The following is a 25,231-nucleotide window of genomic DNA, read 5'->3' on the forward strand; positions in this document are numbered from 1 at the left end:
ATCTGTAAGATTACATTATACTGTATGTTTACTGTTTGTTTCACTTTTTGAATTTGGCGCCGATCTCCGTGCCCGTGCGTCGCAACGCTCGCAGGGCACGGAGATCGGCGATGTAATGCATCGAGCGAGACACGGCTCGCTCGTACAGCGGGGAGACAACGCTGGATCCGAGGGAGAAGGTAAGTAAACCTCCTCCTGGATCCAGCGACGCTGTCCCGAGTCTGACTCGGGGATATCGCTTTTGGTATGAAAAATCCAGCCCGAGTCAGACTCGGGAATACCGTCAGGGGGGTTAAATGGAAGCAAGATGCGATTAAATACCTTGGAATATATATTCCAAGAGACTTGAAGCTTTTACAGGATATGAACTATAATGCGACAATTTTTAAGGTAAAAAAATTCTTAGAAAAATATGATAAAATAACATATTCCTGGGTAGGGAAAATAAATGTTGTAAAAATGGTGATACTACCGATTATGTTATATATTTTTCAGACTCTCCCTATAGTGCCATCAAGGAAAAATATGAAAGATCTAAGGGAAGCGGTAGAGAGTTTTATATGGGCACATAAGACCCCTAGAATAGGAAGAGATGTATTAATAAGAACAAAAAAAAAATGGAGGACTGGCAATGCCGGACTTTGATAAATATCTCCAAGCAGCTTCATTAATGAGAATCATAGATTGGCAGCACAATGTAAAAAAAAAAAAATGGGTAAAATTAGAAGAAGACATTATAGGGGTTAGAATAAAATATCTGCCTTGGATAAAACCTAATTTAAGGCCGGAAGAAAAGGAGTTACCTATCTTTGTAAAAACAACACTAAAAACTTGGCAGGACATAATAAAAAAAGGAAATCTATCCTCTATAATTGGCCCTATGACTCCATTATTTGCTAATCCCGAATTTAGGCCAGCCTTAAATAGTAGAACATTTCTTAAATGGAATAAGGATGAGCATGAGAGAATTACACAAATCTTGATTGATGGAAAAATACCATCGCTTCAGGAAATGGGACACGAATATAAAAATAAGTGGCTACAATATTGTCAGTTAAAAACATATATAGATCCAATAGTGATGATGATTAACAGACCATTAACTATATTTGAACAAATGGCAACAAATAAGGATAAGGCGAATAAAAAACTATCTAAGATCTATAATTTATTACTCCCTTATGGTGATATTAAAAAAATAATAGGGGTAAAAAAATGGGAGGAGGAAATAGGGAAAGAGATGACGGAGAAAGAATGGGAAGTGATATTTGAAAGAATGCATAAAATACCTGTAGCAATTAAATATCAGGAAAAAAATTATAAAGTAGCAACAAGATAGTATAGAAGTCCAGTAGTTATGAATAGAATAAATAAAATAAAAGGAACTCTGAAACCTGTTGGAGATGTAAAATAGAAAAGGGAACTCTAGAACATATATGGTTTAGCTGTTATAAGATAAGAGTTTTTTGGGGTAAGATTATGGAAATATACCAGCAGGTGACAGGTATAGGGATAAGGCTGGATATAAATGTAGTTTTATTCTCACATACAACCAAATCAATAACACAGAAGGAGATGGAGTTTTTACATTGTATGACCACAGTTGCAAAAGTCGTAATAGATCAAAAATGGAAAAAGGAAATAGCGCCATCAATATTAGAGTGGAAATATGAAATGAGTGAAATATATTATTTGGAGAAACAAATAAGAGCAGAAGGATATGTGGAGAATCAGATCTCAAAGTATTGGAAAAAATGGGAGGAGTTTTGTACCTCAGGGAAGTTGAAAGATTATTTGTAAGTGTTTGATGTTGGGGATTGTAGGTGGGGGATGGGGGGGGAATGTTTTTTTTTTTGGGAAGTTTTATGTTAATTATGTTGGTAATATGTCGGTAGTTTTATGTTATTTATGTTGTAATGGATGGAAGTTTTGTATGTTTAAAAAAAAGATAAAATAAAATAAAGAAATATAAAAAAAAAAAAAAAGATTACTAGTTGTGCTTTCAGTGCCATTAATTGTTAACGGCACACCAAACACAGAAGCATACACACATTTTGCTATGTGAAAAATCGAGTGGCAAATGCTGCAAAACGCACAGTAAAAAACACACAATCCACAAAATGCCAACATGTCCCATAAGTCAGATATAGCACAGCCCATTTAAATCAACAGTCTGTCCTGTGCAAAACAAGCCACAATATGTTCACTCCCACTTTGCTAGATGTGAATGGGGCCTGAAAGTGAAATTGGTGCTATAACACAAGAACAATGAGGCTCCATTCACACCTGTGTGTTTCTTTGCATTTCAGAAATGCTCTGCACCAAAAAAAAAAAAAAAATCGTAGTAATAAACACACCAAGCTCCGCTATAAAAAAAAGTTCTGAAGCTTCTTTGGGGCGATTGCTGCATGTAGGGTGGCACATTCAGGTGTGTGGGCTGCCCTATGTGTTATAAGTGAAAATGCTCCAAAACGCCTCTGCACCTCGCAAAAAAAAAAAAAACGGATGTGGGAATGCGAATTCCTGCTATGCAGAGATGTGAATGGGGCTTGACAGCTGAGTTTCTGTCCACTCTCTCCTATGTACTTGTATAAAGATGGCCATACACTATGCAATCTGATTGTGCATTTAGTGAGAAGGGTGATCACTGATTGATTGCATTTTATTTAAAAAAACGTGCAGCTGGGAGTGGGAGGGTAGATGATGCAGGGTGTGTGCTAAAGAGGTCAGCTGGTCAACTCCTTCCTGTGTCATGACCTAAAGTCTGTAAGGACGTAAGACAGAAGCAATATATATGTTTGGAATCATGGATGGAGGACAGTAAGGTACGTGTCTGTAGATTTTTGGAAAAAAGTACATGAATGCTATATTGGTGCATAGGGGAGCTGGAATTTAGAAAACAAAAAGGTGAACTTAGCCTTTAAAATACATAACTCAGCATTTCTAATGTGTCAGACATCCCTGCCCTAGAAAATAAGTTTTTACATAATTTTATCCTAAGGCCGCGTACACACGGGCGGACTGTTCGCCCAACTTAGTGCGCTGAACAGTGTTTCAGCGGACAATCTGCTCGTGTGTGGGCTTCAGCGGACAGTTTCAGCGGACAGTCTGACGAACAAAGTCTTTCGGAATTTCCGTAAGACAGTCCGTCCAAACTTGGTTTCAGCGGACAGTCCGCTCGTGTGTAGGCTTGTTCGACAGACTAAGTTTCGCGCATGCTCAGAAAGGATTTACACGGCGAAGGTTGCATTGCAGTGTATTGGACGTCGAATTTCTCGTCCCGTCGTACGTGCCGTTCACGTCATCGCGCACGCTTTCAACGAACTGTTCGTTCATCGTGTGTGGTCAAGTCCGTTCATGCAAATTTTGAGCGGACTGTTTGTCGGATTGTCTGACGAACTTAGTTGGGCGAACAGTCCGCCCGTGTGTACGCGGCCTAAGTGTCTTCACCTTCAATTTGTGAAATGCATGAGGCATGGTCGATATGATTTTGCTCATATTCCAGCACTTCTACAATTTGCAAAGGAGCACTGGGAGAGGTAAACTCTGGCCATCAATGTAAGCAAGTGCTTTTCATAGGACAGGGGAATGAGATGTATAAATGAACAACAATGTTTTTTTTCTTCCTGTACACTTTTGCGTGTATATTTTATGGCTTCTAATCAGAAAAATAACCTGTAATTTGCCATATCATGTACAGTTTTATATAAATCTTCTGTTCTTGACAGCATAACTGTCTCATTCTTGTTAGAATGGTAGGGATACATTGTGCTACAATTGTGGTGAGTAGTGATGGACGAACTTCCGAAGGGACGTTTCCCGAACGCGGACCGCGAACGCGGCCGATAGTTCGCGGAATGTTTGCGGCGGGCCCCATTGACTTCAATGGGAGGCGAACTTCTCAAACCTACAGGTCAAAACATAGTCCCACCACATGGCCAATGACATAACACATGCATGAGGTGAATCTGGGGTCGACAACTACAAGCATTCTTTTTTTATATGGGAAATTGTTGTGACAATTCAGGACTGTGGAGCGCATGAAGGCAATGGAGGAGAGGGAAGCTCAGGGACCAGGGTAGGCAAAGAAGAGGGTGCAGGAGATGATCATCAGTAGGGATGAGCTTCGTGTTCGAGTCGAACGTACGTTCGACTCGAACATTGGCTGTTCGTCCGTTCGTCGAAATCCGAACACTTGGTCCGTTCGCGTCAAAATTCGCATGGCGCTCACGGCCCACAATGCACTGCGATGGCGCAGTGCATTGCTGGCTCATGATTGGCCAAGCATGCACTGTGACCCCGCATGCTTGGCCAATCGCAGCGCCAGCAGCAAGGAGAGCCATGATTGGCCACAGGCAGGATGCCTGTGGCCAATCATAGCTCAGGCTGTGTAGTGCACGCCCCACACTATATAAGGCCGCCATTAAGGCGGCCTCGTGTAGTGTGTTGGCATCTGAAGCAGTGGGTGTTCTGTGTACCTTCAACACAGTACACACCGATCGTTTTTGGCTAATTTCCTATCTTGCTGTTGTGTAGTGGTTATTGTCTGTGCCCTGACCGCAGTATACACCACTATATTCACCTCACCTATATAGCTAGTGATCTATCTTTAATAATAGAGCTTGCAGTCAGTAGTGTTAGGAGATAGTGCGTGCTCTGTACCCAGTACATACCGCTATAATCCACCTACATAGCTGTTCTCTATTTGAGCCCAATTGCCATCTGCAGGAGTTATTGGAAGTTGTGTGTGCCTCCAGCACAGCACAGTATACATCTGTATATACCCCTTTATCTCTGCTGTTTTCTGGTTATTGTCTGCGTGCCCTGACCGCAGTATACACCGCGATATTCACCTCACCTATATAGCTAGTGATCTATCTTTAATAATAGAGCTTGCAGTCAGTAGTGTTAGGAGATAGTGCGTGCTGTCTGCGTGCTCTGTACCCAGTACATACCGCTATAATCCACCTACATAGCTGTTCTCTATTTGAGCCCAATTGCCATCTGCAGGAGTTATTGGAAGTTGTGTGTGCCTCCAGCACAGCACAGTATACATCTGTATATACCCCTTTATCTCTGCTGTTCTATAAAAAATCTGCAGGAGTTAGTGGGTGTTGTGTGCCTCCAGCACAATATAAACTACCCAACTGCTGTTTTACCCAACTCCCTTCAGGCCATTACCATGTCTGGAAGGCCAGCAAGGAGACGCAGACAAAAGAGGGCAAGCAGGCTCTGTGTCTAGGGACAACAGTGCTGGTCGTGGACGCGGTGCATTGTCATCAGCACGTGGCCATGGGACATGCTTGTCCTTCTTTTCGGCAGCTGGACATGTTGAACCGCAACATGCCAACGACTTGGTAGAGTGGATGACCAAGCCCTCTTCATCCTCCTCATCCTCTCTCACCCAGTCTCAGGGTAGTCGCAAAGCAGCTGCCAACGCATCGTCTTCCCTCCTCTCAATGTCATCATCAGTGACTCCTTCCCTAGACCCACCACGTCCTCCTGAGGAGTCTCCTGAACTCTTTGAGCACAGTGTTGGGTACATGCTCCAGGAGGATGCCCAGTGTTTGGTGGGCTCTGATGATGACACTCAGCTAGAGGAAGGCAGTAGCGTGAGCGCAGAGAGAGGGGATGCTCAAGAAGGACAGCAATCTGGCAGTCATGTTCCACAAGCTGCAGCATACTGCCAGGTTTGCTACAGCGATGAAGAGGGAGGGGATGATGAGGGCACTGACTCCACGTGGGTGCCTGGAAGGAGGGAGGAGGAGGAGGAGGAGGCACATGTCCAACGAGGCAAGATGCCCTCCGGGGGCCAGCTTAGGGGCAGCACACCGACTGAATCACACCGCAGAGCTCCGCCTGTGCAGAGCGCTGCCTCTGCGCGTTATTCTAAAAGTTCTTTGGTGTGGGCCTTTTTTGAGACGAGTGCATCAGATCGCACCGCTGCTATTTGCAACATATGTCTCAAGCGTATCTCACGTGGCCAAAACATCAGCCGCTTGGGCACCACATGCTTGACCGGACATATGTTGACCTGCCATGCAGCTCGTTGGCAAGCGTACCTCAAAGACCCACACCAAAGAACAAAGCGGACCTCTCCTTGCTCCTCATCAGCTGGCATCTCCAACCCCACTAGACCTTCAGTCCTCTCTGAAACCTGCTCTGAGAGGAATGAAGGTGTAGAATTAGGTGTGTCACAGCCAAGTGCTTCCGGGAACTCTGCTAGCGGTACACCCACATCCGATTATAGCAGGCAAATGTCCCTGCCCCAGCTGCTGGACCGGCGGAAGAAGTTTACTCCCAGCCATCCACATGCCCAGCGGTTGAATGTTAGCTTGGCTAAATTGCTAGCACTTCAACTGCTGCCTTTTCAGTTGGTAGACTTGGCCCCCTTCCCTGAGTTTGTACAATGTGCGGTTCCTCAGTGGCAGGTCCCCAAACGCCAATCGCCTTTTCTCACGGAAGGCGATTCCGGCTCTCTACTGGCATGTGGAAGGCAATGTCCTTGCCTCGCTGGACAGGGCGGTCAGCGGTAAGGTGCATATTACCGCTGACTCATGGTCCAGCAGGCATGGACAGGGACGTTACCTGTCTTTCACGGCCCATTGGGTCACTCTTCTGGCTGCTGGGAAGGATGCAGGACAAGGTGCAGTAGTGTTGGAGGTTGTTCCGCCACCACGCCTCCAAAATGCTACTATTGGTTGTGACACACCTCTCTCCTCCACCCCCTCCTCTTCTTCTTCCTCCATGGCCTCTTCCAGTGCTCTGTCCTCAGAACCAGCGGTGCTCCGTAGGCGTTCCAGGGGCTACGCAAGTACGCAGGCAAAACGGTGCCATGCCGTGCTTGCGCTGGTTTGTTTGGAGGACAGGAGCCACACTGGGGCGGATGTTTTGTCAGCTCTGCAGGGGCAGGCCGAGAGGTGGTTGACGCCACGCCAGCCTAAGCCAGGAATGGTGGTTTGCGACAATGGCACCAACCTCCTCTCCGCCCTCCGACAGGGACAACTGACCCATGTGCCCTGTGTAGCTCACGTCCTTAACCTGGTGGTGCAGCGGTTCTTGGGCAGGTACCCCGGCTTACAGGATGTCCTGAAGCAGGCCAGGAAAGTCTGTGTGCATTTCCGCCGATCATTTAATGCCTGTGCTCGGCTGGCTGAGCTCCAAAAGGAGTTGAACCTGCCCAAGAACCGCCTTATATGTGACATGCCCACCAGATGGAACTCAACATTGGCCATGCTGCAGCGGCTGCACACGCAGCAGAGGGCCATCAATGAGTACCTGTGCGACTACGGCACCAGGACAGGGTCAGGGGAGCTTGGTTTTTTCTCACCACGCCAGTGGGGCATGATCAGGGATGCATGCACTGTCCTGTCACCGTTTGAGGAGGCCACAAGGATGGTAAGCAGTGACAGTGCATGCATCAGTGACACTGTACCTCTTGTCCACCTCTTGGAGCATACGCTGCGTGGAATAATGGACAGGGCACTTGAGGCAGGAAGAGGAGGACTTCCTTGCCTCTCAAGGCCCCCTTTATCCAGACAGTGTTCCTGCTGTGCCACCCATCACACAGGAAGAGGATGAGGAGGAGGAAGAGGAGGAGGAGGATGATTGTGTCAGCATGGAGGTGGAGGCTGGCACTCAGCATCAGCAGCAGCAGTCTTGTAGGGATGATTTACAGTCCCAAGAAACACGTGGACTTGTACGTGGCTGGGAGGAGGTAGCTGCGGATCATGTTGTCCTTAGTGACCCAGAGGACTCCGGACCGAATGCCTCAGCTAACCTACGCTGCATGGCCTCCCTGATCCTGCAAAGCCTGCGGAAGGATCCTCGTATTCTTCGGATCAAGGAGAGGGACCATTACTGGCTGGCCACTCTCCTTGATCCACGGTACAAGGGTAAGGTTGCCGACCTTATCTTGCCATCGCAGAGGGAGCAGAGGATGAGACATCTCCGGGAGGCCTTGCAGAAAGCTCTGTGCAACGCGTTCCCAGAGACTGGGAGGTTACAAACTCCTGGTCCTGGACAACGTGTTGCTGAGGCATCGGTCGGAAGGAGCGGTGGAGAAGGTGGCCGTCTGACTGATGCTTTCAGACAATTTTTTAGTCCGCAGCCCCAAGGTATGATTGGTTCCAGCACCCTTCGCCAGCGTCTGATTTACATGGTGCAGGAATACCTAGGGGCAAGGTCAGACTTGGACACCTTTCCCACCGAAAATCCTCTGGCTTACTGGGTCTTGAGGATGGATCACTGGCCAGAGCTTGCACAGTATGCAATTGAGCTACTGGCCTGTCCTGCATCCAGCGTTCTTTCGGAACGCACCTTCAGTGCTGCTGGTGGCTTTGTTACCGATCACAGGGTGCGCCTGTCCACCGAATCAGTTGATCGACTGACCTTCATCAAGATGAATCAGTCTTGGATCACCCACAGCTACCAAGCACCTGAAGCTGATGTAACCGAATAATTTTTTTTGAAATACCACATCCCTTCAAGACTGCCTATGCTGATGCTGAGTGACTGTCCTGTTATGTTGATTGTCTATCCTCTTCCTCCTCCGCTGATATGTTGGAAGAACATTTTTGGTTCTGGGTGATGCCAGCAGCCCAATTTTTCTGCCCCTGTTTAACAGGGGCGTTTAATTACAATTTTTGATGCAATGCTTTGCAGCAGGGCTAATTCCTGCAATAAAACTAGAGTATATGGCAGAGGTTGCAGTGTGGTGGCACCAGTGCCTTAGGCCCAATTTTTCTGCCCCTGTTTAACAGGGGCGTTTAAGTACAATTTTTGATGCAATGCTTTGCAGCAGGGCTAATTCCAGCAAAAAAACTAGAGTATATGGAAGAGGTTGCAGTGTGGTGGCACCAGCAGCAGTGCCTAAGGCCAAATTTTTCTGCCCCTGTTTAACAGGGACATGTAATTACAATTCTTGATATAATATTTCACAGGAGGGCCCCTTCCTGTGCCCACCCAGAGTAACGGTGAGGACTTATAGTGTTGTGGCACCAGCACCACAACCACCAAAGGTCAATTTTTCTACCACTGTTCAACAATGGCATGTAATTACAATTCTTGATATAATCGTTCACAGCAGGGCGCTCCAGCGCCCACCAAGAGTCACTTTGAGGGCTTACAATGTTGTGGCAAAACCAACACCTTGTTCCGCCATTTCTGCAGAGCATATAGGGCAGGCCCCTACTTTCAAACATCCAACTTACAAACATCTCCTACTTGCAAACGGAAGGAGACAACAGCAAGTGAGATGAAAAAAGATGGACGACAAAACAAATTATACAAGGGTGATAACCCTTCCCTATGTTTTCCAAAAAGCGTTTTTTTGACTGGAGCTACACTTTCAAAATGTACCAGTTGAAAATTACAAACAGATTCAACTTAACACAACAAACCTACACAGTCCCTGTCTTGTTTGCACCGCCTGTATACTGCTGTTCTGAGTATATAGGGCCTGGGGGCCACACGCATTTCCTTTTTTTAATATGGGTACAGGGTTCCCCTTAATATGCGTACAAGACCCAAATAGGCTGGTAATGGGCAGGGAGGTCTACCCATGCCATTTTTCTGAATGATTTTCAACCATATTGCAGGAACCAGATATTACATTAAAACCGCAAGCAGTTTTAAATGGTGTTATTTCCGTTAAATGTCATTTTGTGCAGGGACTGTTCTAAACACGGGAAACACGTGGCACTTCACAGGCATACTACAGACACCCCCCAGGCACCATATTTACAGGAATATTTCACTTTTTTTTTTTCACTTTAACCGTCATTAAAATCAGTGCTCCCGCCAAAACGGCCATTTTTAAAAACATTTTAGGCATTGACCCATGTCCCCTGGGGCAGGAGCCAGGTCCCCACACCCTTTTTAGGACAGTATCTTGCATATTAGCCGTTAAAATTAGCACTTTTCATTTCGAACGTTCGAGTCCCATAGACTTCAATGGGGTTCTAACGTTCGTAACGAACGTGGGGTCCGTTCAAAAGTTCTGGTACGAACCGAACCGGGGGGTGTTCGGCTCATCCCTAATCACCAGCAGCGTGACATACAGCAATGACATCTGCACCGTGATAGAGTCATCTGACAGCAGCACCGTGATAGAGAGCACTGACATCAGCAGCGTGACATACAGCAATGACACCTGCACCGTGATAGAGTGATCTGACAACAGCACCGTGATAGAGAGCACTGACATCAGCAGCGTGACATAAAGCACTCACACCAGCACCGTGATATACAGCACTGACAGCAGCACCGTGATAGAGAGCACTGACATCAGCAGCGTGACATACAGCAATGACACCTGCACCGTGATTGAGTGATCTGACAACAGCACCGTGATAGAGAGCACTGACATCAGCAGCGTGACATAAAGCACTAACACCAGCACCGTGATATACAGCACTGACAGCAGCACCGTGATAGAGAGCACTGACATCAGCAGCGTGACATACAGCAATGACACCTGCACCGTGAGAGAGTAAGCTGACACCAGCACCGTGATAGAGAGCACTGACATCAGCAGCGTGACATAAAGCACTAACACCAGCACCATGATATACAGCACTGACAGCAGCACCGTGATAGAGAGCACTGACATCAGCAGCGTGACATACAGCAATGACACCTGCACCGTGATAGAGTGATCTGACACCAGCACCGTGATAGAGAGCACTGACATCAGCAGCGTGACATAAAGCACTCACACCAGCACCGTGATATACAGCACTGACAGCAGCACCGTGACAGAGAGCACTGACATCAGCACCGTGATATACAGCACTGACACCTGCACCGTGATATACAGCACTGACAGCAGCACCGTGATGGAGAGTACTGACATCAGCACCGTGATATACAGCACTGACACCTGCACCGTAAGCAGCCCCAGGAGGAAGTCAGCATAGCACAGGGATGGTTGGAGCCCCTCATAATGAGCATAGCACAGGGATGTTGGGAGCCCCTCATAATAAGCAGCCCCAGGAGGATGTCAGCATAGCACAGGGATGGTGGGAGCCCCTCATAATAAGCAGCCCCAGGAGGATGTCAGCATAGTACAAGGATGGTGGGAGCCCCTCATAATAAGCAGCCCCAGGAGTAAGTCAGCACAGCACAGGGATGGTGGGAGCCCCATCCTAATGAGCATAGCACACGGATGGTGAGAGCACCTCAAAATATGCACAGCAGAGGTACAGCCCCAGGAGGAAGTCAGCACAGCACAGGGATAGTGGGAGCCCCTCATAATATGCACATCAGAGGTACAGCCCCAGGAGGATGTCAGCACAGCACAGGGATGGTGGGAGCCCCTCATAATAAGCAGCCCCAGTAGAAATATGACACAGCTCAACCTCTTCAAAGAGGAGGGTACGGGCATATAGTACGGTGTGCTTTTTTTGGACAAGGAAGTGAGCCAAATGAAGAAAGAAGGTCTCTGTGCTTGATTAAAAAAATTGTTTATAGACATATACATGGTCTACTGGTCACATGTGTTGAATTCCTCCGAGATCCATGCCTCATTCATTTTTAGAAATGTGAGGTAGTTAACACTGTCGTGAGCTAGGCGAGTACGCTTATCGGTCACGATCCCCCCTGCTGCTCTGAACGTCCTTTCGGACAGGACACTGGATGAGGAGCAAGCCAACAGTTCGATTGCAAATTGGGCAAGCTCTGGCCAGAGGTCAAGCCTGCCCACCCAGTAGTCCAGGGGTTCATCACTCCTCAGAGCGTCCACATCGGCCATTAACCCGATGTAGTCGGACACCTGACGGTCTAGGCGTTCCCTGATGCTGGATCCGGATGACACCTGTCGATGGGTCGGCTGAAAGAATGACCTCATATCCGAAGTCACCAACACATCTTCAAACCGGCCTCTTCTTGCAGGCGCTGTTGGATTGGTACCCGCAACTCCTTCTCTGGGAGTGGGAATTGCTCCTCTGCCAGCGCAGGCAAAAGCAGAATGCAGCATTTCTCGAAGCAAGGCCTGGAAGTGCTGCATTCTGACAGCCCTCTGTGACGGCGGTAACATTTCCGCCATTTTGTGTTTGTACCGGGGGTCTAAGTACGTTGCCACCCAGTACTGGTCCTTGACCCTTATGCTTTTTATACGGGGGTCCCTATTAAAACACTGGAGCATGAAGGCCCCCATTTGCACTAAAGTGGAAGCGGTGTGGTGGCCTGGCTCCTGCTCATCATCCAGGATAATGTCGTCCTCTTCATTCTCCTCTCCCCATCCACGCACACACAGGGATCCCAGAAAGGTTTATAGCATGCTCTTCTTGCTCCTCCTCATCCGCTCGGCACCATCCTCCTCAGACTCCTCTTCAGACTCCTGTTGTTGACTTGTCTCAGATAGAGTAGCCCCCCCTGGGAATTCATCCAGCATTGCGTCTTCCTCACCTTCCCGCTCCTGCTCCTCCACAGCTTGATCAATGACACAACGCAATGCACGATCCATAAAGAAGGCATAAGGTACCATGTCACTGATGGCGCCATGGCTGAGACTGACCAGTTTGGTGATCTCCTCAAATGGGCACAGAAGTCTGCATGCGTCGCGCATGAGCAGCCACTGGCGTGGTGAAAAAAACCCCAGCTCCCCAGAACCAGTTCTGCCACAGAGTTCATACAGGTAGACGTTAACTGCACGTTTCTGCTGGAGCAGCCTATCAAGCATATAGAAGGTTGAGTTCCATCGCGTCGGGCAATTGCAAATAAGACGTCTGACCGGCAGATTGTGTCGCCGCTGAATGTCAGCAAGGCGAGCTATGGCCATGTAAGATCTTCTGAAATGGGCCGAGATTTTCCTTGCCTGCCGCAAGATGTCCTGGACCCCAGGGTATTTGACAAGGAATCGCTGCACGACCAAGTTTAAGACATGTGCCATGCATGGCACGTGCGTGATTTTGCCCTGTTTCAATGCGCTAAGCAGATTGGCACCGTTGTCACACACCACTTTACCAACTGTCAAATTGAGCGGTGTTAGCCACTGATCTGCCTGTGAACGCAAAGCTGAAAGGAGTGCCGGGCCAGTGTGGCTCTTGGCTTCCAGGCACAACAGACGCAGCACGGCATGGCAACGTCTCACCTGGCATGTCGAATAGGTTCTGGGGAGCTTGGGCAGCGCAGCGGAAGAGACGCTAGCAGCGGAAAAGGAGGAGTCAGCCGAGGAGGAGAGGGAGGAGGATGGAGTAGGAGGAGGAGGAGAAGAAGAGTCAGGCCTGCATGCAATCCGTGGCGGTAAAACCAAATCTACACGGGTGCCACGGGTTACATGCTTGACTGCTGTCAGAAGGTTCACCCAGTGGGCAGTAAAAGTGATATACCTTCCCTGCCCGTGTTTGCTAGACCACGTGTCTGTGGTCAGATGTATCTTGGCACCGACACTGTGTGCCAGAGATACATTCACTTGCCGCTGAACATGGCCATATAGCTCTGGGATGCCCTTCTCTGAGAAATACTTCCTTCCTGGGACCTTCCATTGTGGTGTTCCAATGGCCACAAATTTGCAAAGGCCTCCGAGTCCACCAGTTTATATGGCAGTAGTTGGCGGGCTATGAGTTCTGACAAGCCAGCCGTCAACCGTTGGGCTAGAGGGTTATCCGGCGTCATAATTTTTTTACGCTCGAACATTAGGCCCACGGAAGCCTGCCTTTTTGCCGAAAAACATGAGCTTGGCGTGATGGAAGGTGGAGTGGAGGACAATTGTGAGGAGAGAGGAGAAGGAGAAGTAGAAGACGAGGCTGGACAGTGAGAGCCTGCAGTGTGGCTTTGTGTGTTCCGTTGCTCCCACTCGGCTCGGTGATGGCTGCTCATGTGCCTTCTTAAGGCGGTCGTCCCTAGGTGAGTGTTGGGCTTACCGCGACTAATGCGTTGACTGCAAAGATTGCAGATGGCAACGCTATTGTCAGCAGCGGACACGTTAAAAAAAGCCCACACTGCGGAGCCATGTGCCGGTGTCCTGGGAGCACCAGATGTGACCGTACATGGTCGATGACTCTCTCCTGATACATTTGCAGTCTGCTTTGTCCCTCCTGTGCAATGTAAGTTATTCCTGCTTCTCCTCCCTATTTGCTGGTCCATATATCCCTCTGAACTCCCCTCCTCTTCCTCTCTTGTGGGCACCCACGTGACATCACTAGACATGTCATCATCAACGTCACCTTCCCCACCGCTATAAGTAGAGATCTCGGAGTAGGCAGCAACACCGGGGACCAACCTCCTCCTTGGGCTGATCTGGGTACTGTCGTCAGACTTCTGAGTAGCGGTTGTTGCTGCCTCCTCTTCCTGATCCAATACCAAGAGTGGCTGCGCATCGGAAATGTCTTGATATGGATTGGAAAATAATTCCTGTGACTCAAGCGGAAGGTATGTGGTGGTGGTGGTGGTGGTGGTGTTGTTGGTGGTAGTGTCTTTGAGGGTGCACATAGCAGAGAGTGAAGAAGAGGGTGCAGATCGAGAGGATGAGGAGGGTGCAGAAGAGTAAGGCTGAGCGAGCCACTCAACCAAGTCCTTTAAAGTAATTGAACGCATCTTCTGCAACTTCCCACTTTGGCTCAAGCCTGTTGCTCCTGCCCTACCCCTACCACCCCTGCAGAAGGGCCTGCTTCTTCCTCTGCCTGTCATTTTTTAAATGACCCTATGACAAAACTCTCAGTCCCTATACCGATGAAGGTCTGCTGCAGTATAGGGCAGCGGTCAGCAGTAGTGCACCTCAACCCTATTTATTGTGGACCGATACCAGTCCTTATAGAATGGCAGACTGTATCTCACTCAACCCTATGTACTGTAGTACGGTGTGTACGTCAGTCCCTATACCGATGAAGGACTGCTGCAGTATAGGGCAGCGGTCAGCAGTAGTGCACCTCAACCCTATTTATTGTGGACCAATACCAGTCCTTATAGAATGGCAGACTGTATCTCACTCAACCCTATGTACTGTAGCACCCTATACCTTACCAGTCCTTATAAGGACCTTTGTGGACCAAGTAGGTTGTGTGTGAGTGATTAGCAGACTGTACGTCAGTCCCTATACCGATGAAGGACTGCTGCAGTATAGGGCAGCGGTCAGCAGTAGTTCACCTCAACCCTATGTATTGTGGACCGATACCAGTCCTTATAGAATGGCAGACTGTACCTCACTCAACCCTATGTACTGTAGTACCCTATACCTTACCAGTCCTTATAAGGACTTTTGTGGACCAAGTAGGTTGTGTTTGAGTGATTAGCAGACTGTACGTCAGTCCCTATACCGATGAAGGACTGCTGCAGTATAGGGCAGCGGTCAGCAGTAGTGCACCTCAACCCTATGTACTGTGGACCTATACCAGTCCTTATAGAATGGCAGACTGTACCTCACTCAACCCTATGTACTGTAGCACCCTAGACAGACCAAGTTACGAGTTCTTATAAGGAGCTTTGTGGAACAAGTGGGTTGTGAATGATTAGCAGACTGCAGCAGAAGGGCAGCAGTCAAGTATAATATTCTTTCTATATTTGGAAGAAAGAATATTATACGTGTACAAGCCTATTACCATACCACTGATACCAGTCCCGAAAAGAACCTTTGTGGAACTAATAGTAACAGCTACTGATTAAACTGACCCTCACTGCCTCACACACTGCTTCCTGCCTGTCTCTATATAAACTGACAAAACAGAGGCTACTGGAACAATAATTGAAATAGCACTTTTGTGGACCTGATAGTAACAGCTAATGACTAAACTGGCTGTCCCTGCAGCACACACCGTCCTGTCCCTTTCTCTAAACTGACAAAAGACACTCAGGCTGCTGCAACAATCACTAGCACAGCACTGCCTATCCTGAACTACACCTAACACCTATACCAGTCCTGAAAAGAACTTTTGTGTACCAAATAGCTAGCGATTTGGGTCACTGTAATCTCTCCCTGCTCCACACAGCAACCTCTCCCTATAGTGACAGAAGAAAGAATGTAAAATGGCCACCGGATCGGGTGTATTTATAAGTTAGGGGGAATGTCCAAGTGTCCATGTGCTGTAATGTCTCAATTGGCTGTCCTGTACCCCATGATGGATGTGTCATCAAAGGTCAAAGTTCTTTTACACAGTAAACACGGAAGTCCGCCGGGCGAACGGCGCCAATAGTCCGCCGAACGGGCGGACCGCGAACAGCCGAACTTCGCTGCGAAACAACCGCCGGGCGAACCGTTCGGCCATCACTAGTGGTGAGTACTTGCTCAAAGACGCACCATCATTGAACTGGTTAAGAAAAGGTATGAACTGTACTTTGGTTGTAATACTGGTGATCAAGACAAGGCCTAGGCTCCTCATATTTGTTGTCAATCTAAGAGCTTGGTTTGGAGGAACTCGGAAGTCAATGTTGTTTGCAATCCTTATGATATAGCGAGAACAGAATGATGACTAGACAGGCTGTTAATTCTGTCTAATGTTGATGTTATCTGTGTTAAAAATAAGAAATTAGTTGAATAGAAATTAGTTGAATTTACCTTCAGCTGTTAGTGTTAATTTTGTTGACTAAAACCGATTAAAACATTTTAGTTGACTAACTGAATACCATTTTAGTCGACTAAAATACAACTAAGACTAAAACAATTGAGATAACTAAAATACGACTAAAACTAAAATGCCATTTTAGTCCTAAGACTAAAGACTAATGCCCTGTGCACAGACATTCCGACGACAAAATCCCTCAGATATTTTCAGACGGATTTTGGCCCAAACTTGTATGCAACACACAGTCGCACAAAGTTGTTGGAAAATCCGACCATCCAGAACGAGGTGACGTAAACGTCGTACGACAAGACTATAAAGTGGGCAGTAGCCAATAGCTTTCGTCTCGTTTTTATTCTGAGCATGTGTGCCACTTTGTGCTTCGGAATTGTCTACACACGATCGGAATTTAAACGATCGGATTTTGTTGTCGGAAAATTTTAGATCAAGATCTAAAACTTTGTGTGACGGAAATTCCAATGGAAAAAAGTCAGATGGAGCCCACACACGATCGGATTTTCCAACAACACGTTCCGATCGCACATTTTCCATCGGAAAGTCCAACCATGTGTACAGGGCATAATGTAAAACTAAATTGAAATTTGACGTCAAAATGAACACTGGTCTGTAGTGCATGATCATACCTCAATAACATAGATAAGAACATATTCGATTTTTCATTTCAGCAGTATACAATGAGTTTGGAAATTGTAGAGAAATGCTTAAATAATGCATTACAATTTAACTACATCCATTCGATTTTAGATAACTAAAATGATTTTAGTTGACTAATGCCGCGTACACACGATCAAACAATCGGGTGGAAAAGTCCGGCAAACTCAAGTCCGCCGGACAATCCCCCCGTGTGTAGCCTCCGGCATACTTTTTTGACCCGAAAGTACGGCGGACTTAGAAAGTAGTTTTGCACTCCAATCTTCCCGCCGGACTCGCATTTCGGCGGACAATCCGGCCGTGTGTATGCCAGTCTGCCGTACTTTTGAAATGGACGGACTTTTCCCGCCCGGAGAAAAGTCAGTTCATTTCGAGCGGATCTCCAGGTAGGCGGGGCCCGCGAAGGAGATGTCGCTGACCCCGCCACCTGGTATGGACTTAAAGGGGAACCCCAACGCCGAAAAAAATCGGGGCCAGCGACGTCTCCTTTGCGGGCCCCGCCTACCTGGAGACGCGCTCGAAATGAGCGGACTTTCCTCCGCGTGTGTGGGCGAGTCCGTTCATTTCAAAAGTAGGGCGGATAGTACGGCAGACTTAGTACGCCGTATTAGTCCGCTGAAAAAGTGCCGTGTGGGCAAGTAGCTCGTTCGGAAAGTCCGACGGACAGTCTGGCGGGAAGTCCGCCAGACTAAGTCCGTCGGATAGTCAGCTACGTGTGTACGCGGCATTAAATGTCCCTGGAGATTTAGTCGACTAAATACAACTAAAACAATTGTAGAAGACTAAAATGGGACTAAGACTTAAGCCCCATACACACTATCAGTTTTTCTGCTGAGTTTTTCCTTCAGATTTACCAAAACCATATAATATGAGGTCAAACCTTAGGAGTTTCAATGTGTATGCAATCAGGCAGGCCCTTGTTCTACATGGTTTTGGTAAACCTGAAGGAAAAACTCAGCAGAAAAACTGATAGTGTGTATGGTGCTAAAAGCAGAGGTCCACCCTAAAGTGGACCTTCCGCTCATTGGAATCCTCCCCCCCTCCGGCACCACAATTGGCACCTTTCAGGGGGGAGGGGAGTGCAGTTACCTGGATAATCCAGGTTACTGCACCCACTTCCGGGATAGCTCTCTGCGGAAAGGGGAGTAGATCTACGCCCCTTTCCGAAAGTCCCCCGCTTCCTGCTGGGAAACACACAGATCCCAGAGGCAGCGGGTCCATCCGTATTGCGCAGCGCGACTCACGCATGCGCAATAGGGAACCGGGAAATGAAGCCGAAAGGCTCCACTTCCTGATTCCCATACCCAAGATGGCGGCGGCAGCACCCGAGAGACGATCGAGAGATCGGCTACGGGTGCCGACATCTCGGGCGCGCTGGGCGGGTAAGTGTCCTTATTTTAAAAGTCAGCAGCTGCTGTATTTGTAGCTGCTGGCTTTTAAAAAAAAAAAAAACGGCGGACTCCCGCTTTAAGACTAAAAATACATCTAAATTTGCTGCCAAAATTAACACTGCTGTTAGGTCAGTGGCATATGATGAAAATTTGCCAGTACCAAAGCCAAAGGAGAAATAAAGCTTCGACTGCACAGATGAAGATGCTCCAATGCACCCGGCAGTAACAATGATCAGGATTTTGAACTCTATATGTCTGGTAAGCTTCATCTCATAACGCAATCAGAATTAAACAACCTGGTCAGGGGATTAGGTTTGTCAAAATCAAAAGGAAAACTAATGGGTTAATGATTGGAAGGTTGGTGTTTGCTATCACCGGGTACATACATTTCTGTCTTTTGAAGAATATTTTCTTTGCACAGTCTGACAACCTGATTTTCTGTACTGACATTGACAGTTTGCTTACAGTTTGGGTTGTGAGTAGGGGTGCGCATCTTCACTGGTCTCACGATTCGATTACGATTATCTGGTCAACGATTTGATTCGGTTTGATTCCACGATGCATCACGATTACCGACGAGCTCCCACTTCCGCTTTGACCGCCTAGGCAGCCCTTCCACCCTTCAATCTTCTGGGACACATCATAGTTCCCAGAAGATTGCCGGGTATGCAGGACAGCGCAGTGAGACATGCGCATCTGGCTGCAAAGCTGCAAGCTGTCACAGCCAGATGCCCACAGTAGTATTGCCAGTGACGTGGACTGACGGGGGAGAGAATGGAGGGTTTGGGTGGCCACGTCGCTGGATTGTGGGACAGGTGAGTGTCTTTTTATTAAAAGTCAGAAGATACACTTTTTTTTGTAGCTGCTGACTTTTCATAAACAAAAAAGTGACTGGAACTCCAGTTTGAATTAAAAATAACCTCACTCCCTTAAAAAGTGCACAGACATTTACACACACTGCTGCTGGGAATTCAGGAGGGATTACAATCCACAGCTGACATAACAGCCCTGTGAAGTTCCCTGTACTGTCTCTGTGCTGACCAGTGGCAGCTGGTGCTCAAAATTTTTGACCCACTAAAATTACATCTCTTTATTTATTCATCAGTGTTTTAACACAATGGCAATATACCAATATACAGCCTTTAATACCTGTTGGCTATACTGCACAAATGAAAAAAAAAAAACATATGAAAACATCAAGACTGTTCTTGAAGCATATCCACTCCAGTACATAGACAACTGGAATATCTATGGAGACAGAAAAGTAGTGGCATTGCTGCTTTGGCTGCAGCTCTGACATAACAAGTATTGTTGTTACATATACAAATAGGACAACCCCGCAAAAGAGTTGCATCACATTAAAAAGAAACGGGCACTTCAAAAGAATTTGATTTTAGGACAGAAAAAATGTGGCACATGAACCACTTGTTGACTCAAGAAAGATATTTTTGCCTCCTCTTAATATTAAACTCTCTCATGAAAGCGATGAACAAGGAAGGTGAAGATTTTCATTATTTGACACAGACATTTCCAAGAATAACTGATGCCAAGATTACCTACTTGTACTGTGGGCAAAGCAATGTACTGGTAAGTCGCTCCCTGCTTCCCAGGTTCAGGGCGTGCACATGCGAACTCCTTGCCAACACCCATTGTGGCTGTACATAGCAGGAGTCTGTCAGCAGATCCTGGTAATGATTCATTGGCTGGGACCTGCTGATCGGCTGTGTCCAGTCACAGCCCAAAGCCCTGTGTTGTTAATTAACACAGGGCTCTGTACAGACAGAAAAATCTCTCTGCTTCCTATCTCAGCATAGCAGGGATAAGAAACACAGAGATCTGTAGTAAAAATCAGCACACATTACACATTGCTAGGCACATATTTACCCCTTGAACACCCTAGATGTTAACCCCTCCTCAGCCAGTGTCATTAGTAAACCTCTTAGCCCTTGTACACACGGTCGGAATGTGTCCGATCGGACCATTTTGACGGATATTCCGACTTTGTGTGGTCTACATCGGACTGTTTCCGTCGGAGTATCCGACAGACCAAGTTTTCCAACTTGTTGGTAAAATTTTCAGACAAAATGCTCCGATCATGTGTAGAGAATTCCGATCGGACAAAGTGCCACGCATGCTCAGATCAAATTCCTACACCAAAGCTATTGGCTACTAGCGTGAACATAGTCCCGTCATAACGAAATAACGTCAGCACGTCGGATTTTCCGACAACTTTGTCCGACCGTGTGTATGCAACAGTTTCAAACAAAATCCGACGGACAATATCCGATGGATTTGGTTGTCGGAGTCTCCGACCGTGTGTACAAGGGCTTACAGTATACAAGACCATGAAGTGGAACGTGTCACTGAAGATTCATTTTCTGCACTACCCTTGGGATTATATTTAGATGACTGCATGTGGTTGACAGAAGTGGCTGACTGGGGGAGAGACCAGGTTTGCCAATCTCCTATAACTATTTTTACTGACAAAGCATAAAAATTTGCTGACAGAGCACATTTTTTACTGACAACCTGAAATCTAACAGAAACTCCTATTAGGTTTCTATTCAGGAAACCTTCTGTCACATTTGTTAGCAACATGTAACATGCAGAAGTATACAGTATATGTCAGGGATATGCAATTAGCAGGCCTCCAGCCGTTTCAGAACTACAAGTCCCATGATGCATTGCAAGACTCTGACAGCCACAAGCATGACACCCAGGGGCAGAGGCATGATGGGACTTGTAGTTTTGCAACAGCTGGAGGTCCGCTAATTGCATATCCCTGGTATATGTCATAACTTGTATATGAACCTCTATTTTCAAAATAATAAAAATGATTGGTAAAGAAACTCCTATTAGAATCTAAAACGACATATTAAAAATATGTTAACATAAACTTTGCTCATAAGGGTAACCTGCTAGACTTTATAGTTAAAAAGTCCAAACAGTGCGACAAAATGTGAGCAGGACAGTCCTTGTACTCACAAAATATTGTTAATTACAGCTCCACAAGTCACAGTCTCACAAACACACATAAACCTTAGAACAAAGGAGCATTTAAAAAAAGTTAAACTCTTTTCTGCGCACAAAAAGCTTTTACTTTGTCAAAACCTTCCTTAAAGAAGGGCAGGGCGGGAGAAAGAGAGAGAAAGTGAGTAAAAGTGAGAGATGAGGGAGGAAAGAAGGATGGGGAGTAGTGGAAGCCAGAGAGAGATAACAAGATGGAGGGACAGGGAGAAAGAGAAAGAAGAGAGGGTAGACAGAGAGGGAGAAAGAGAAGGGGAGGTAGGCAGAGCAAGAGAGATCAGGAAAAAGGTAAAGAGTCAGAGAGAAAGAGGGAAGAGATAGGGGTGGCTGGAAGTTGAGTATTTAAACTCTTGCCGACCAGCCGCCGTCATTATGCGGTAGGTCGGCACAATCCCGCAAACCATAGTAGCTGTACATCGGTCCCTTTAAGCAGTGCGCGCCCGCTGCACTGCGGGAGTGCCGAGGCGCGTGGCCATCGGTCGGGATGACCGTCGGCCATGCGCAATCGCAGGGACAAGGGCCAGAACAGGGACGTGTGTGTGTGTGTGTGTGTGTGTGTGTGTGTGTGTGTGTGTGTGTGTGTGTGTGTGTGTGTGTGTGTGTGTGTGTGTGTGTGTGTGTGTGTGTGTGTGTGTGTGTGTGTGTGTAAACACACAAATCCATGTTCTGTGAGGAGAGGAGAGGAGAGACAGATCGTGAGTTCCTACTAGGAACAACGATCTGTTATTTCCTCCAGTCAGTCCCATCCCCCCACAGTTAGACCACACCTTGGGAACACAGTTAACTCCTTGATTGCCCCTAGTGTTAACCCCTTCCCTGCCAGTGACATTTATACAGTAATCAGTCCATTTTTATAGCACTGATCGTTGTATAATTGTCAGTGGTCCAAAAATGTGTCAAAAGTGTCCGATGTGTCGCAGTCCCGATAAAAATCGCTGATCACCGCCATTACTATTAGAAAATCTTTTTTTTGTAGATGCTATAACTTTTGTGCAAACCAATCAATATACGCTTATTGCGATTTTTATTACCAAAAATATGTAGAAGAATACATATTGGCCAAACTGAGGAAAATATATGCTTTTTTTATTTTTTTCCAAAAATATGTAGAAGAATATATATCGGCCTAAACTGAGGAAGGAGTTTTTTTTTTTTTTTTTTTTTTTTTTTTAGATATTTATTATTGCAAAAAGTACAAAATATTGTGTTTTTTTTTCAAAATTGTCGCTCATTTTTTGTTTATAGCGCAAAAGATAAAAACCGCAGAGGTGATCAAATACCACCAAAAGAAAGCTCTATTTGTTGGAAAAAAGGATGTCAATTTTGTTTGGGAACAGCGTCGCACAACCGCGCAATTGTCAGTTAAAGCGAAGCAGTGCAGTATCGCAACAAATGGCCTGGTCATTGAGCAGCCAAATCTTCTGGGGCTGAAGTGGTTAAGGAGGATCAATTTGCATTGTTAACAGACAGATATAAAATCTATATCTGAAATTTATGCTTTTAAAATATATCTGTGGCTAAAATAAACTTTAGAGGGAACAGCTTTGCTCAGTCAATTAAAAACAATATGAAAAGGAAAAGAAGGGTCATTTTCATGGGAGATTATTTGGCCTGCTGGAAAATCAAGGTTACTGCATCTGCCTGCTCACTCTGCTCATGACTTAGCCCATTTACAGCCCTACTGATGTGCTGACATCTCAAACAAACTGAAATGAGCATGCAGCCCCCACACTCAAAAAATTATGAATCCACTTACTCTAAAAAACTGCACATGTGTGTGTTTTTACTGGCACTTGTTCCTGTCCACAGGCAGTTACAGACTTGAGCAAAATGCCTTTTCCTAACAGACAGATTTATTTGACATTTGGCAACATTGGAGGAGACGCATAATTTTGTACAGAGAGACATTGTACCCCCAATGCCTACCCATGATGCTAGTTGTGGTGGCCAGTCATATAGCAGCTTTCCAGCAGTCTAGCATAGCCAAGTTAATGAAGGCTGAAGAATGCATTCTTTTCAGCTCAAGCATGGAACAATGCAGAATGTTTCAGTTTGTCGCGGTCCCTCTTGAATAAATAAAGAATATAAAGCAAAAACATGCAAAGTTTTAGGCTTTGTATTACAAGTACAAGGCAGATTGTGTGCGACATGTAGCTCATATCAGCAAACACATGTTATGTTCTTTATGAAGAAGTCTTCTTAGACCTGCAGTCTACATTCCGCTTCACAGAGTTAAAGCTTTTAGTTTATGCCAGATTTCTCTTTTCTTTTATAGGAAACAAATGGGAATGAGGCATGTCTTCTACACTGGAGATCCTAAAACAAGTCTGCATGTGGATGTAATCTGTTCCATTGCTTGCCTTTTATTTAAATTTCTCTAGCTTTCATGCTATGCCAAGTTAAAGGCCTGTCGCAGTTACTTAGCGTAACTAATAATTAATACACTATAAACAGATTATTAGAGTGTTTTATACATATATGTAGCATTACCCTCAGAGAAGCTGCTAGATTGTTTGGGTCATTCTACCCTGCTCCAGTTATTACCCGCCCTGTACCTGGATCCCAGTGACACCGACACACCTGGAACTGTTATGACCCGTACACACGATAAGATTTTCCAACGGAAAATGTTTGATAGGAGCTTGTTGTCAGAAATTCCGACCGTGTGTAGGCTCCATCGGACATTTTCCATCGGATTTTCTGCCACAAAATTTGAGAGCTGGTTCTCAAATTTTACGACATTGTTGGAAATTCCGATCGTGTGTACACAATTCCGACGCGCAAAGTTCCACGCATGCTCGGAATCAAGCAGAAGAGCTGCACTGGCTATTGAACTTCATTTTTCTCAGCTCATCGTAGATGTTGTACGTCACCGTGTTCTTGACATTCGGAATTTCCGACCAACTTTGTGTGACTGAGTGTATGCAAGACAAGTTTGAGCCAACATCAGTCAGAAAAAAAACATGGATTTTGTTGTCGGAAAATCCTACTGTGTGTACAGGGCATTAGAATAAGCTTTATTACCATAAAAAGCCCTGTAAGGAAAGATAGGTTATGCAATAAAGAGTAATGGCAATATGACACAGACAAAGTTAGAACCTTCTTAAATCAGTAGCAAAGTCTATAATAAGGCTTATCTGTAGGTACAATGAATACTCATATCTCCTAAAAGCACATCAGTTTACAAGATTTTCACAATTGTAGCAGCCGGTGATGTCACTGGCACATACGCACTGCAAATGGACACCACACTCGAGTGTGCCATCCATTCAGAGCCCTGTGCCACATGGCACTGACATCACCGCAGCCTGGTCATTCATGTGACCGGAGAGCGTGAACACAGAAAGAAGACCGCGTGAAGATGGAAGCCCTGTCATTGGTGACAGTTTGTTGCTAAACGGATCCGCTTTACAAATAAGTCTGCCATAATGTGCTGGTATCCGGTCACCCTGCAGGTATACTAGCACATTATGACATTAACCTGCAGAGCCACCATTTTCTCAAGTCATCTTCCAGGACGGCACACCTGAGAGATGAGAGGCTCCTCCCTACAGGAAACACAATCAATCGACAGCTGTTTTAAGTCCCCACCCTTCCCCTTGATCCTCAGTTTTTGATTGTGTTTCTCCCTACACAGCGAAACTG

This window comes from Lithobates pipiens, unplaced genomic scaffold, assembly GCF_037356315.1.
Source record: "Lithobates pipiens isolate NorthernLeopardFrog02 unplaced genomic scaffold, aLitPip1_a1.2 Scaffold_16, whole genome shotgun sequence".
NCBI classification, from domain to species: Eukaryota; Metazoa; Chordata; class Amphibia; order Anura; family Ranidae; genus Lithobates; species Lithobates pipiens.